This window comes from Hylobates moloch, unplaced genomic scaffold, assembly GCF_009828535.3.
Source record: "Hylobates moloch isolate HMO894 unplaced genomic scaffold, HMol_V3 SCAFFOLD_13, whole genome shotgun sequence".
Taxonomy (NCBI): domain Eukaryota; kingdom Metazoa; phylum Chordata; class Mammalia; order Primates; family Hylobatidae; genus Hylobates; species Hylobates moloch.
The window spans coordinates 49392401-49405039 of NW_026652288.1; the positions used below are offsets into that span (position 1 = coordinate 49392401).

General features: G+C 39.5%; 1 pseudogene; it reads left to right on the plus strand.

Moving 5' to 3' along the window:
- Positions 1 to 6123: 6123 nt before the first annotated feature.
- LOC116480056 (ATM interactor-like) lies at positions 6124 to 8002 on the plus strand (annotated as a pseudogene).
- The last annotated feature ends 4637 nt before the right edge of the window (positions 8003 to 12639 follow it).

Below are 12639 nucleotides of genomic sequence, written 5' to 3' on the forward strand. Positions count from 1 at the left end.
GATTCCCTCTTTTTCTATCGATTGGAATAGTTTCAGAAGGAATGGTACCAGTTCCTCCTTGTTCCTCTGGTAGAATTCGGCTGTGAATCCATCAGGTCCTGGACTCTTTTTGGTTGGTAAGCTATTGATTATTGCCAGAACTTCAGAGCCTGTAATTGGTCTATTCAGAGATTCAACTGCCTGGTTTAGTCTTGGGAGGGTGTATTTGTCAAGGAATTTCTCCATTTCTTCTAGATTTTCTAGTTTATTTGCATAGAGGTGTTTGTAGTATTCTCTGATGGTAGATTGTATTTCTGTGGGATCGGTGGTGATATCCCCTTTTTCATTTTTTATTGCATCTATTTGATTCTTCTCTCTTTTCTTCTTCATTATTCTTGCTAGCAGTCTATCAATTTTGTTGATCTTTTCAAAAAACCAGCTCCTGGATTCATTAATTTTTTGAAGGGATTTTTGTGTCTCTATTTCCTTCAGTTCTGCTCTGATTTTAGTTATTTCTAGCCTTCTGTTAGCTTTTGAATGTGTTTGCTCTTGCTTTTCTAGTTCTTTTAATTGTGATGTTAGGGTGTCAATTTTGGATCTTTCCTGCTTTCTCTTGTGGGCATTTAGTGCTCTAAATTTCCCTCTACACACTGCTTTGAATGTGTCCCAGAGATTCTGGTATGTTGTGTCTTTGTTCTCGTTGGTTTCAAAGAACATCTTTATTTCTGCCTTCATTTCATTATGTACCCAGTAGTCATTCAGGAGCAGGTTGTTCAGTTTCCATGTAGTCGAGCAGTTTTGAGTGAGTTTCTTAATCCTGAGTTCTAGTTTGATTGCACTGTGGTCTGAGAGACAGTTTGTTATAATTTCTGTTCTTTTACATTTGCTGAGGAGAGCTTTACTTCCAACTATGTGGTCAGTTTTGGAATAGGTGTGGTGTGGTGCTGAAAAAAATGTATATTCTGTTGATTTGGGGTGGAGAGTTCTGTAGATGTCTATTAGGTCCACTTTGTGCAGAGCTGAGTTCAATTCCTGGATATCCTTGTTAACTTTCTGTCTCGTTGATCTGTCTAATGTTGACAATGGGGTGTTAAAATCTCCCATTATTATTGTGTGGGAGTTTAAGTCTCTTTGTAGGTCACTCAGGACTTGCTTTATGAATCTGGGTGCTCCTGTGTTGGGTACATATATATTTAGGATAGTTAGCTCTTCTTGTTGAATTGATCCCTTTACCATTATGTAATGGCCTTCTTTGTCTCTTTTGATCTTTGTTGGTTTAAAGTCTACTTTATCAGAGACTAGGATTGCAACCCCTACCTTTTTTTGCTTTCCATTTGCTTGATAGATCTTCCTCCATCCCTTTATTTTGAATCTATATGTGTCTCTGCACGTGAGATGGGTGTCCTGAGTACAGCACACTGATGGGTCTTGACTCCTTATCCAATTTGCCAGTCTGTGTCTTTTAATTGGAGCATTTAGCCCATTTACATTTAAAGTTAATATTGTTATGTGTGAATGTGATCCTGTCATTATGATGTTAGTTGGTTATTTTGCTCGTTAGTTGATACAGTTTCTTCCTAACCTCTATGGTCTTTACAATTTGGCATGTTTTTGCAGTGGCTGGTATCGGTTGTTCGTTTGCATGTTTAGTGCTTGCTTCAGGAGCTCTTTTAGGGCAGGCCTGGTGGTGACAAAATCACTCAGCATTTGCTTGTCGGTAAAGTATTTTATTTCTCCTTCACTTATGAAATTAGTTTGGCTGGATATGAAATTCTGGGTTGAAAATTCTTTTCTTTAAGAATGTTGAATATCGGTCCCCACTCTCTTCTGGCTTGTAGAGTTTCTGCTGAGAGATCAGCTGTTAGTCTGATGGGCTTCCCTTTGTAGGTAACCCGACCTTTCTCTCTGGCTGCCCTTAACATTTTTTCCTTCATTTCAACTTTGGTGAATCTGACAATTATGTGTCTTGGAGTTGCTCTTCTCAAGGAGTATCTTTGTGGTGTTCTCTGTATTTCCTGAATCTGAATGTCGGCCTGCCTTGCTAGATTGGGGAAGTTGTCCTGGATAATATCTTGCAGAGTGTTTTCCAACTTGGTTCCATTCTCCCTGTCATTTTCAGATACACCAATCAGACGTAGGTTTGGTCTTTTCACATAGTCCCAAATTTCTTGGAGGCTTTGTTCGTTTCTCTTTATTCTTTTTTCTCTAAACTTCCCTTCTCACTTCATTTCATTCATTTCATCTTCCATCACTGATACCCTTTCTTCCAGTTGATTGCATCGGCTACCGAGGCTTCTGCAATCTTTGCATAGTTCTCGAAACTTGGCTTTCAGCTCCATCAGCTCCTTTAAGCCCTTCTCTCCATTGGTTATTCTAGTTATCCATTCGTCTAATTTTTTTCAAAGTTTTTAACTTCTTTGCTATTGTTTTGAATTTCCTCCTGTAGCTCAGAGTAGTTTGATTGTCTGACGCCTTCTTCTCTCAACTCGTCAAAGTCATTCTCTGTCCAGCTTTGTTCCGTTGCTGGTAAGGAACTGTGTTCCTTTGGAGGAGGAGAGGTGCTCTGCTTTTTAGAGTTTCCAGTTTTTCTGCTCTGTTTTTTCCCCATCTTTGTGGTTTTATCTACTTTTTGTCTTTGATGATGGCGATGTACAGATGGGTTTTTGGTGTAGATGTCCTTTCTGTTTGTTAGTTTTCCTTCTAACAGACAGGACCCTCAGCTGCAGGTCTGTTGGAGTTTGCAAGAGGTCCACTCCAGACCCTGTTTGGCTGGGTGTCAGCAGTGGTGGCTGCAGAACAGCGGATTTTCGTGAGACCACAAGTTCAGCTGTTTGATAGTTCCTCTGGAAGTTTTGTCTCAGAGGAGTACCTGGCCGAGTGAGGTGTCAGTCTGTCCCTACTAGGGGGTGCCTCCCAGTTAGGCTGCTCGGGGGTCAGGGACCCACTTTAGGAGGCAGTCTGTCCGTTCTCAGATCTCCAGCTGCATGCTGGGAGAACCACTACTCTCTTCAAAGCTGTCAGACAGGTACATTTAAGTTTGCAGAGATTCCTGCTGATTTTTTGTTTGTCTGTGCCCTGCCCCCAGAGGTGGAGCCTACAGAGGCAGGAATGCCTCCTTGAGCTGTGGTGGGCTCCACCCAGTTCGAGCTTCCTGGCTGCTTTGTTTACCTAAGCAAGCCTGGGCAATGGCCAGCACCCCTCCCCCAGCCTCGCTGCCACCTTGCAGTTTGATCTCAGACTGCTGTGCTAGCAATCAGCGAGACTCCGTGGGCATAGGACCCTCCGAGCGAGGTGCGGGACACAATCTCTTGGTGTGCCATTTTCCAAGCCCATTGGAAAAGCGCAGTATTAGGGTGGGACTGACCCAATTTTCCAGGTGCCGTCTGTTACCCCTTTCTTTGACTAGGAAAGGGAACTCCCTGACCCCTTGCACTTCCCGAGTGAGGCAATGCCTCGCCCTGCTTCGGCTCGCGCACAGTGCGCTGCACCGATTGTCCTGCACCCACTGTTTGGCACTCCCTAATGAGATGAACCCGGTACCTCAAACAAAAATGCAGAAATCACCCGTCTTCTGTGTGGCTCATGCTGGGAACTGTAGACCGGAGCTGTTCCTATTTGGCCATCTTGGCTCCATACCCCTGAATACAAGTATTCTTAACTCTAGTCACATTATGAGAGGTATATCTATGTTCTTCTACTGCAGTCCTCCTGGAGTAGGTTAGCCAATCCTCCATTTTTTAAATTCTAAATCCCTGATAACACAGAGAACCCATTATTCTGCAATCATAAAATGGCATACATCTATACCTCTTTTTCTTGAATGACAAAGTGTGTGGCTTATCAAGATATGAAAGACTGTTTCCTGAATTGAGATTGTGATACCAATAATCTTATATCATGGATGTATCCCAGAAAAAATAAAGCATCTTGGAGCACTGGGCACTATGTCAGGATCCAGTCAAATGCAGAAATGGAGTAGAAGTAAGGAAAAAATATAGAATAACATGGGAGAATCTAGAACTTTGGCCAATAATAGGGTTGGAATCTCCTAAGTTTCATTTTTGTTGGGTATTAATTGTGTATTATGGTGAAGAGTAGAGCTTAGTTTAAAATCACAGAACTAAAATCTGGGGAGGAATACTCAGGAATCTTTTGATTTCACATGACAGCAACCCAAGCCAAACTATCTTAAGTGAAGACAGAAATTTATAATTCACATAACGTATAAGTCCAGCAGTAACTGGTTTCGGGTGTTACTAGACCTAGAATACAGGGACTCAAACATAGTTACTCTCTCCCCATTTTCTTCTTTTAAGGTTGGTGTTTTTCTTGAGACAGATTTTTTCACTTAGAAGACAGTAGACAGTCTCCAATATATAGTCCTTGAAATCTATGGTCCAGAAAGCATGGCACCATCTCTCTTTTTTTTTCAAGTCTAAATCAAAAAGTCATAAGGTCCATCTTGGTTCATATGCTTAACTCTGACTCAATCTCTTAGCTAGAGGAATGTGGTATCATAATTGAATGGCTCAGTTTGTATGTTTACCAATGACATCAAATAAGTAGAGATGAGTGGATTGACAGTTCCATCAGAAATCCAAGACTGGAGCAGGGAGAAATATTTATCAAAGAAAGGGAGATGCTAACACAAACAAAAATGACAGCTATTGATAAAAGGAAGTTAATTGAATCAGGCAAGAACTGCAGGGGAGCATTACTTTGTGAGAAATTGCCAAAGCCAAAGGCCTTGAGAGGGAGAATATGTGTGGAATAAAGAGTGGGTGATATGGGCATGAGTAGGGAGGGGTAACAGTTTATGCTGAATCAACTTTTGATGTATAAGCTTCTGTTATATAATAATGAGACCCTTTTCATATATAGGATCAGACCAGTCAGAGGCACTAAATGTGCACAATATGAACCTGGTGCTAGGCAGTCTAGAGGTGGGTGACCAAGGTGGGCACAGTTTTAGCCCATCAAATTTAGGATGATGCTACATTGTGAGCATGTATGTATTCTGCGAGTAATTAGATCTATGATATCAGAGACTTCACATCCAAAAGGTCCAAAAAGATGCAGGAAGCTCCTATGAAGAAGAAATAACTTTTTGCAAAGCTGTGAAAGTTCTAGAATTTCCCTGCATTTTCTCATGCAAAGAATTGTTCACCCACAGTTCAAGTCAATAAATATTTAAATCATTAATAAGCCAGTTATAATCTATATAATCTCTTCCTTTTGGGTATTTATTTGCAATTATTCTTGACAGTTTTAGAAAAGAAAGCAAAACAAGGAATTGCTGGTGTAGACATTGAATTTCCATGAATTTTAACTATTGTTGATACTCTTCCTATTTTAAAGTTCTTAGAAATTTTATTGAAATTGTGATAATTTTCTGAATTTGCAGGAAGAACTAAACGTTATGACAGTCTGAATTTTTACTAGTGATATTTTTATGATTTTCTATATTTTTGGGAAAGGACAAACATAACATTGGTGTGGGAACTTAACATGAAATAAAGTATTATGGCTATTAGGATTAGATAGCTGCCTCACTGTTCAGCTCCACCCAGAGAATACTTGAATTATGGCACAGGCCTAACACGCCTAGTATCTATGGCATGTCAAACTGGAGACAGTATTTTCCAAGAATATTATGTTCTGTGGAGTTTTCTTTGTCACAATGGAGGCTATATCATAATATTTTGGAGGAAGTATATATGATTTCATCAAATGCCACACATTTGATAAAAATGGCCACCAAGTAAATATTCTTTATTGAGATATTTAAAGTAGAGAAATGTCTCCTTGTGTGTTAAATAAAGTAAAATAAATTAGAGAAAAGTACAAAGAAATTTTTATACTCTTGCCTTTACTCAGAATTGAGGTTATCATGTTTTTCATATTTGCCTTTTTCTAAATTAAAGGAACATAGCGTAGCAGATACAGTTGAAATATCTTTCACTAACCAACTCACAGATCAGAGAGTAGTGTAGATGATCAGGCTCTGTGGCTGTATGGGAACCTTGACAGCAGTGCTGGCGGCTGGCCTCCTGGCCATCCTGGCAGCCACAAGGAAAGTCAAGACTGCCTCAGGCCTGTGAGGGCTTCTGGGACCCCAGCTAAGGGACAGCAGCCTGCAGCCTGATGCCATCAGCCTGGGAGCTGATCCAGCAGTTGGTGATCAAGCTGTCCCAGGCAGTGTGGGCCAATAACCTGCACACAGTGCTTGGCTGTGCAAGATCCTGCCCAGCAGCCCCACGCTTAGCATGCGCTTGGTCAACAGCCACTTCCTGTAGGATGGAATAGTAGACCCAACAATAATAAGTGGTTTGATGATTCCTGGAAGACCTAAAGGCAGAAATGCTGTTCAACCCAGCAATCCCATTACTGGGTGTATATCCAAACAATATAAATCATTCTCTTATAAAGACACGTGCATGCATATGCTCATTGCAGCACTATTCACAATAGGAAAGACGTGGAATCAACCTAAATGCCCATCAATGATAGGCTGGATAAAGAAAATGTGGTACATATACACAGTGGAATACTATGCAGCCATAAAAAAGAAAAGAATCATGTCTTTTGCAGGGACATGGATGGAGCTGGAGGCCATTATATTTAGCAAATTTACTCAGGAACAGAAAACCAAATACTGCATGTTCTTACTTACAGGTGGAAGCTGAATGAGGAGAACACATGGACACATAGAAAGGAACAACATACACTGGGGCCTACTGGAGGGTGGAGGGGGAGGAGGGAGAGCATCAGAAACAATAACTAATGGGCATCAAGCTTAATACTTGGGTGATGAAATCTGTACAACAAACTCCCATGACACAAGTTTACCTAAGTTGCAGACTTGCACTTATATCTCTGAACTTAAAATAAAAGTTAAAAAAAAGCAAAAGAAATGGTTTGAAAACCTGTACTGAAATTTTACTGTTGTCCAGTTGACAGATGCCCTGGAGGCTCTCACAGACCATTTTCTCAATTTTCTCTCGTAAAGCAGCACTTTATGAAAATGCATGCTGAGAACATAAATGTAGTAATGAGACTTGAAAAGACACTCGGACTGTGGCAAGATCTTTGAGTGCATGTGTGTCTGTCCCTATGCCAGTGGAATGCTATTACAGTCTCACATTTACTAAACTGGCCATGATCCCTGCAGAACACAGGGATCTACCTAGTTAGAAAAGGAAAATGTAAAACTGTCTATAAAACTAGAGGTTGTCCAATAAGACCATTGAATCACTAAGCAACCAGCCAACTCCTAGACAGACACTCAAGAACCAGAAGCTTCAGAAATAAAACTAGTAGCTTTTTAAAAAAAGAATCTTGAAGCTCTAATGCCAGAAAGTAGACTCTTACAACACCTCTGAAATAGCCCCAGAAGTTGCATTTACCACAGCCCAAAGTGGTTCTTGTTAAATTACCTGTGATGCAGTTTTCTCCTATGCTTGTCATTGAGCCTGCAGCTGACTCCCTGGCTGAGCCCGTGGCGTGAGGTATTGATCAGGCTTCTGCCACAGAGTCTGTGCACCTACCACCTTGTCAATGGGATCCCTGATCCATGCCCTAGATTCAGAGGCTTGCTCTCTTAAGAAGAGACTGCCTCTTTCAAAAACTTGTAAATCCTGTTGCTGTTGAGCCAATTAATACTGCTGTTCAAGTGAACCTTGGTAAAAATCTGTCTGATCCTTTACAAGAAATAGGGAACACATGCCCAAAGAATAGCATTTCTTCAATTAATGTACAGACAGATATTGTATTATGCCTCACAAACCTTTGTACCTTCTGCACAGTGGGCTAGCCTTGATTCCTCTGTGTCATCTTGTTCTCAAATGGATTTTGTCATTTGATTCTCAGTTGTCTCTTCCCATTAGTGTTCACACAGACATTTTTGCCCAGCTTGAAGCTAACTTTAACTATAGCTGCCCAGAGTGATGCATTTATAGGCACTTGTTTCCAATCAGGTGAGATCTTCAGAGAAACCAAAACTAGTGGGATGGTTCAAGACTAAAACCATGGGATTGAGATGGGAAAGGATGTGGGTAAAGCAAATTTGCCAGGGGCTGGAGGAAAGGAGAGATTGTCAGGTGAGATGGAGATGTGGTGTAGATTAGGCACTTAGAATGCTTGAGTTTGAGATACCTATTAGACATCCACCATTGAATTTAGTAATGTGGCAAGAGGTCCTCGACCATAAAGATTTTCAATTTTTAAGAGACTAGACCAAGCAGAATAAATATATAATTTCTGAAGTTGAAAACAGGCCTTTTGAAATAACACAGGCAGACTGAAAAACAAAAGAGAGAAGTGAACAAAGCCTATAGGATTTACAGGACACCATTAAGCAAACAAATATTTGTATTCTGGGCACTTTAGAAGGAGAAGATAAGGGAAATGGTACAGAAAGCATATTTAATAAAATAATAGGTCAAAATCTTCCAATTCTTGAGAGAGGGCTGGACATCCAAATGTAGGAATCTCAAAGAAACCCAAATAGATTCAACCCAAACATGTCCTCTCCAATACACATTTTAGTCAAATTGTCAGAAGCCATAGACAAAGAAAAAATTTCTAAAAAAACCAGGGAAAAACATTAAGTCATGTGTAAGGGAATCCCCATTACACTAACAGTAGATTTCTCAGCAGAAGTCTTACAGGCCAGGAGAGAATGGAATGATGTATTCAAAGTAATGAAAGAAAAAAAACCCTGCTAGCCAACAATATTATGCCCAGCAAAGCCATGCTTCAGAAATAAAGGAGAAATAAAATATGTGACAAATAAGCAAAAATGAAGGGAATTAATAGTCACCATACTGGACTTACAAGAAATGTTCAAGGGAGTCATACATCTGGAAGAGAAAAGATGATAACCACCATGATGAAAATATGCAAAACTATAAACTCACTGTTAGAGCCAATAGAAAAAGGAGAAACAAAGGAATCAAATCTTATTACTACAGAAACTACCCAACCACAAAAATAGACAATAAGATAGGAAGTTAGGAAAAAGGGATACACAAAACAACCAGAAAACAATAAATAAGACCAAATCTACGTCTCTAAGCCAAAAGAACAAAGCTGGAGGCATCACGCTACCTGACTTCAAACTATACTACAAGGCTACAGTAACCAAAACAGCATGGTACTGGTACCAAAACAGAGATATAGACCAATGGAACAGAACAGAGCCCTCAGAAATAATGCCACATATCTACAACTATCTGATCTTTGACAAACCTGACAAAAACAAAAAATGGGGAAAGGATTTCCTATTTAATAAATGGTGCTGGGAAAACTGGCTAGCCATATGTAGAAAGCTGAAACTGGATCCCTTCCTTACACCTTACACAAAAATTAATTCAAGATGGATTAAAGACTTAAATGTTAGACCTAAAACCATAAAAACCCTAGAAGAAAACCTAGGCAATACCATTCAGGACATAGGCACGGGCGAGGACTTCATGTCTAAAACACCAAAAGCAATGGCAACAAAAGCCAAAATTGACAAATGGGATCTAATTAAACTAAAGAGCTTCTGCACAGCAAAAGAAACCACCATCAGAGTGAACAGGCAACCTACAGAATGGGAGAAAATTTTTGCAATCTACTTATCTGACAAAGGGCTAACATCTGGAATCTGCAAAGAACCCAAACAAATTTACAAGAAAAAAACAAACAACCCCATCAACAAGTGGGTGAAGGATATGAACAGACACATCCCAAAAGAGGACATTTATGCAGCCAAAGACACATGAAAAAATGCTCATCATCACTGGCCATCAGAGAAATGCAAATCAAAACCACAATGAGATACCATCTCACACCAGTTAGAATGGCCATCATTAAAAAGTCAGGAAACAACAGGTGCTGGAGAGGATGTGGAGAAATAAGAACAGTTTTACACTGTTGGTGGGACTGTAAACTAGTTCAATCTTTGTGGAAGTCAGTGTGGCAATTCCTCAGGGATCTAGAATTAGAAATACCATTTGACCCAGCCATCCCATTACTGGGTATATACCCAAAGGATTATAAATCATGCTGCTATAAAGACACATGCACACGTATGTTTATTGCGGCACTATTCACATTAGCAAAGGCTTAGAGCCAACCCAAATGTCCAACAATGATAGACTGGATTAAGAAAATGTGGCACATATACACCATGGAATACTGTGCAGCCATAAAAAATGATGAGTTCATGTCCTTTGTAGGGACATGGATGAAACTGGAAATCATCATTCTCATAAAACTATTGCAAGGATGAAAAACCAAACACCGCACGTTCTCACTCATAGGTGGGAATTGAACAGTGAGAACACATGGACACAGGAAGGGGAACATCACACACTGGGGCCTGTTGTGGGGTGGGGGGACGGGGGAGGGATAGCATTTGGAGATGTACCTAATGTTAAATGACGAGTTAATGGGTGCAGCACACCAACATGGCACATGTATACATATGTAACAAAGCTGCACGTTGTGCACATGTACCCTAAACTTAAAGTATAATAAAGAAAAAAGAAAAGCTATGACAATTGCTTGAACCTTAAGTAATAAAGAAATTTTTCATTTGTACATTGGTTATTTTACTAATTGAGCATTTATTGAATACCTATTTTGGGCAGGACACTATTATATGTAGTAGACCACCATTTCTACCCTCAAGTCTAGAAGCCAAGGCCATTTCCTTATAGCTCAGAAAGAAGATAAATAGGGAGGAGGTGAGCCCAGTTAGCAGCTTATATGAGTCTCCTTCTTCATTACTTAATCCTCATTGAAATCTTATTATTGGCAGGGGAAGATGGAAGGAAAATACCGTTTTTTTTTTTGTTTTTGTTTTTTCAATTTTAGTTAAATTTTTTTTTTATTATACTTTAGGTTTTAGGGTACATGTGCACAATGTGCAGGTTTGTTACATATGTATCCATGTGCCATGTTGATTTCCTGCACCCATTAACTCGTCATTTAGCATTAGGTATATCTCCTAATGCTGTCCCTCCCCCGTCCCCCCACTCCACAACAGTCCCCAGAGTGTGATGTTCCCCTTCCTGTGTCCATGAGTTCTCATTGTTCAATTCCCACCTATGAGTGAGAACATGCAGTGTTTGGTTTTTTGTCCTTGCGATAGTTTACTGAGAATGATGGTTTCCAGTTTCATCCATGTCCCTACAAAGGACATGAACTCATCGTTTTTTATGGCTGCATAGTATTCCATGGTGTGTATGTGCCACACAAAATACCGTTTTGTTAGTTCTCATGCTCTTTGGGATCTTTATGTTCCTTCTGAAAGGGAGAAAATAAACAGGAGATCCACATTCTTCACAAGAGATATGGATATGGAAAGGAGAAGGATTTTGAGAGAAGTCAAGAGCCATAGGGTGGAATAATATGGGCTTGTGTATACTTGCAACTTCCTAAAGAGAATCATGTCCCAAAGGCTTCTAACAAAGCTGTTGAGAGCTTGGAAAAATAAGATAGGTAAAAAATCAAGGTCACTTAAAATAATTAGAAGTGTTGGGGAGAGGAAATGGTAAAACCAGTTAGAATGGCTGTATGGCTCAGTAGTAAAGCAGGCAGGCTCTAGCACCAGACAGATTTGGCTTCTGACTGTAGTGCAGGCACTTAGCTGTGTGACCTTGCAGAAGTGATTTCATTTATTGAAGCTTCAGTTCCCCATATGTAAAATAGAGTGGAATTTCCAGGCAGATCTAAGTCCATATGTAGCATGTCTTGATAATTCCTTTCTCAAAGTATATAAACCCTCAAATGATCATGAGCCTTTATTAAAAAAAATCTGTCTGAGACCCCTCATTCATTTGTCCATCCATCCATCCATCCATCCATCCATCCATCCATCCATTCATCATTCATTCATCCATTTAAGAACTATTTATTGAGCACTTACCATTGCTTGGCATTGCAGATGAAATTGTGATTAAGAAGTTATTATCCCTGCACTCCTATGCCTTACAGACTAGAGGTGAATATAGATTTACATCTATAACCATCGTTATGATATTATCAGTGAAAAAGTGCAGAATACCACGGGGAAATATAACTTGGGGCTCATTCTTTTCATTTCTCTATTCTCAAAATTCCATTTTATCATTCTCTAACTTGTCAGCTCCCATTCACTAGAAACCCACAACAATCTGATTTCTTCCTACCCAACCCAACTTCCTATCCAACTTTCACATTTGCTGAAAATGGCTAAGATCAACAACAATCCAATTGTTAGTTCTCACTTTCATTATTCTTATTAATCACTCTCTGCAGCATTTCACATTGACAATAAACTATGTTTCTTGAGACATCTCTTCCCATAAATTTGATAGGTTCATTGCCTTTCTTATTAACCCTTCTGCTGCTTCTGCTTTTTAAATTTTGGGATGAACTTTAGCATTTAATATTTAAGCCTTTTCTATACATGCTTTTATTTATGACCTCATCTATTCCCACATCATCAGCTACCATGTACATGTTAAGGATTGTGAAATTCATAGATCTGGTCCAAAATTCAGATGAGCATTTAACTTACTTAAAATGAGAATTTAACTTAATTCAAAACTAAATTTATCATCTCCATAGCTTTTTTTTTTATTATACTTTAGGTTTTAGGGTACATGTGCACAATGTACAGGTTTGTTA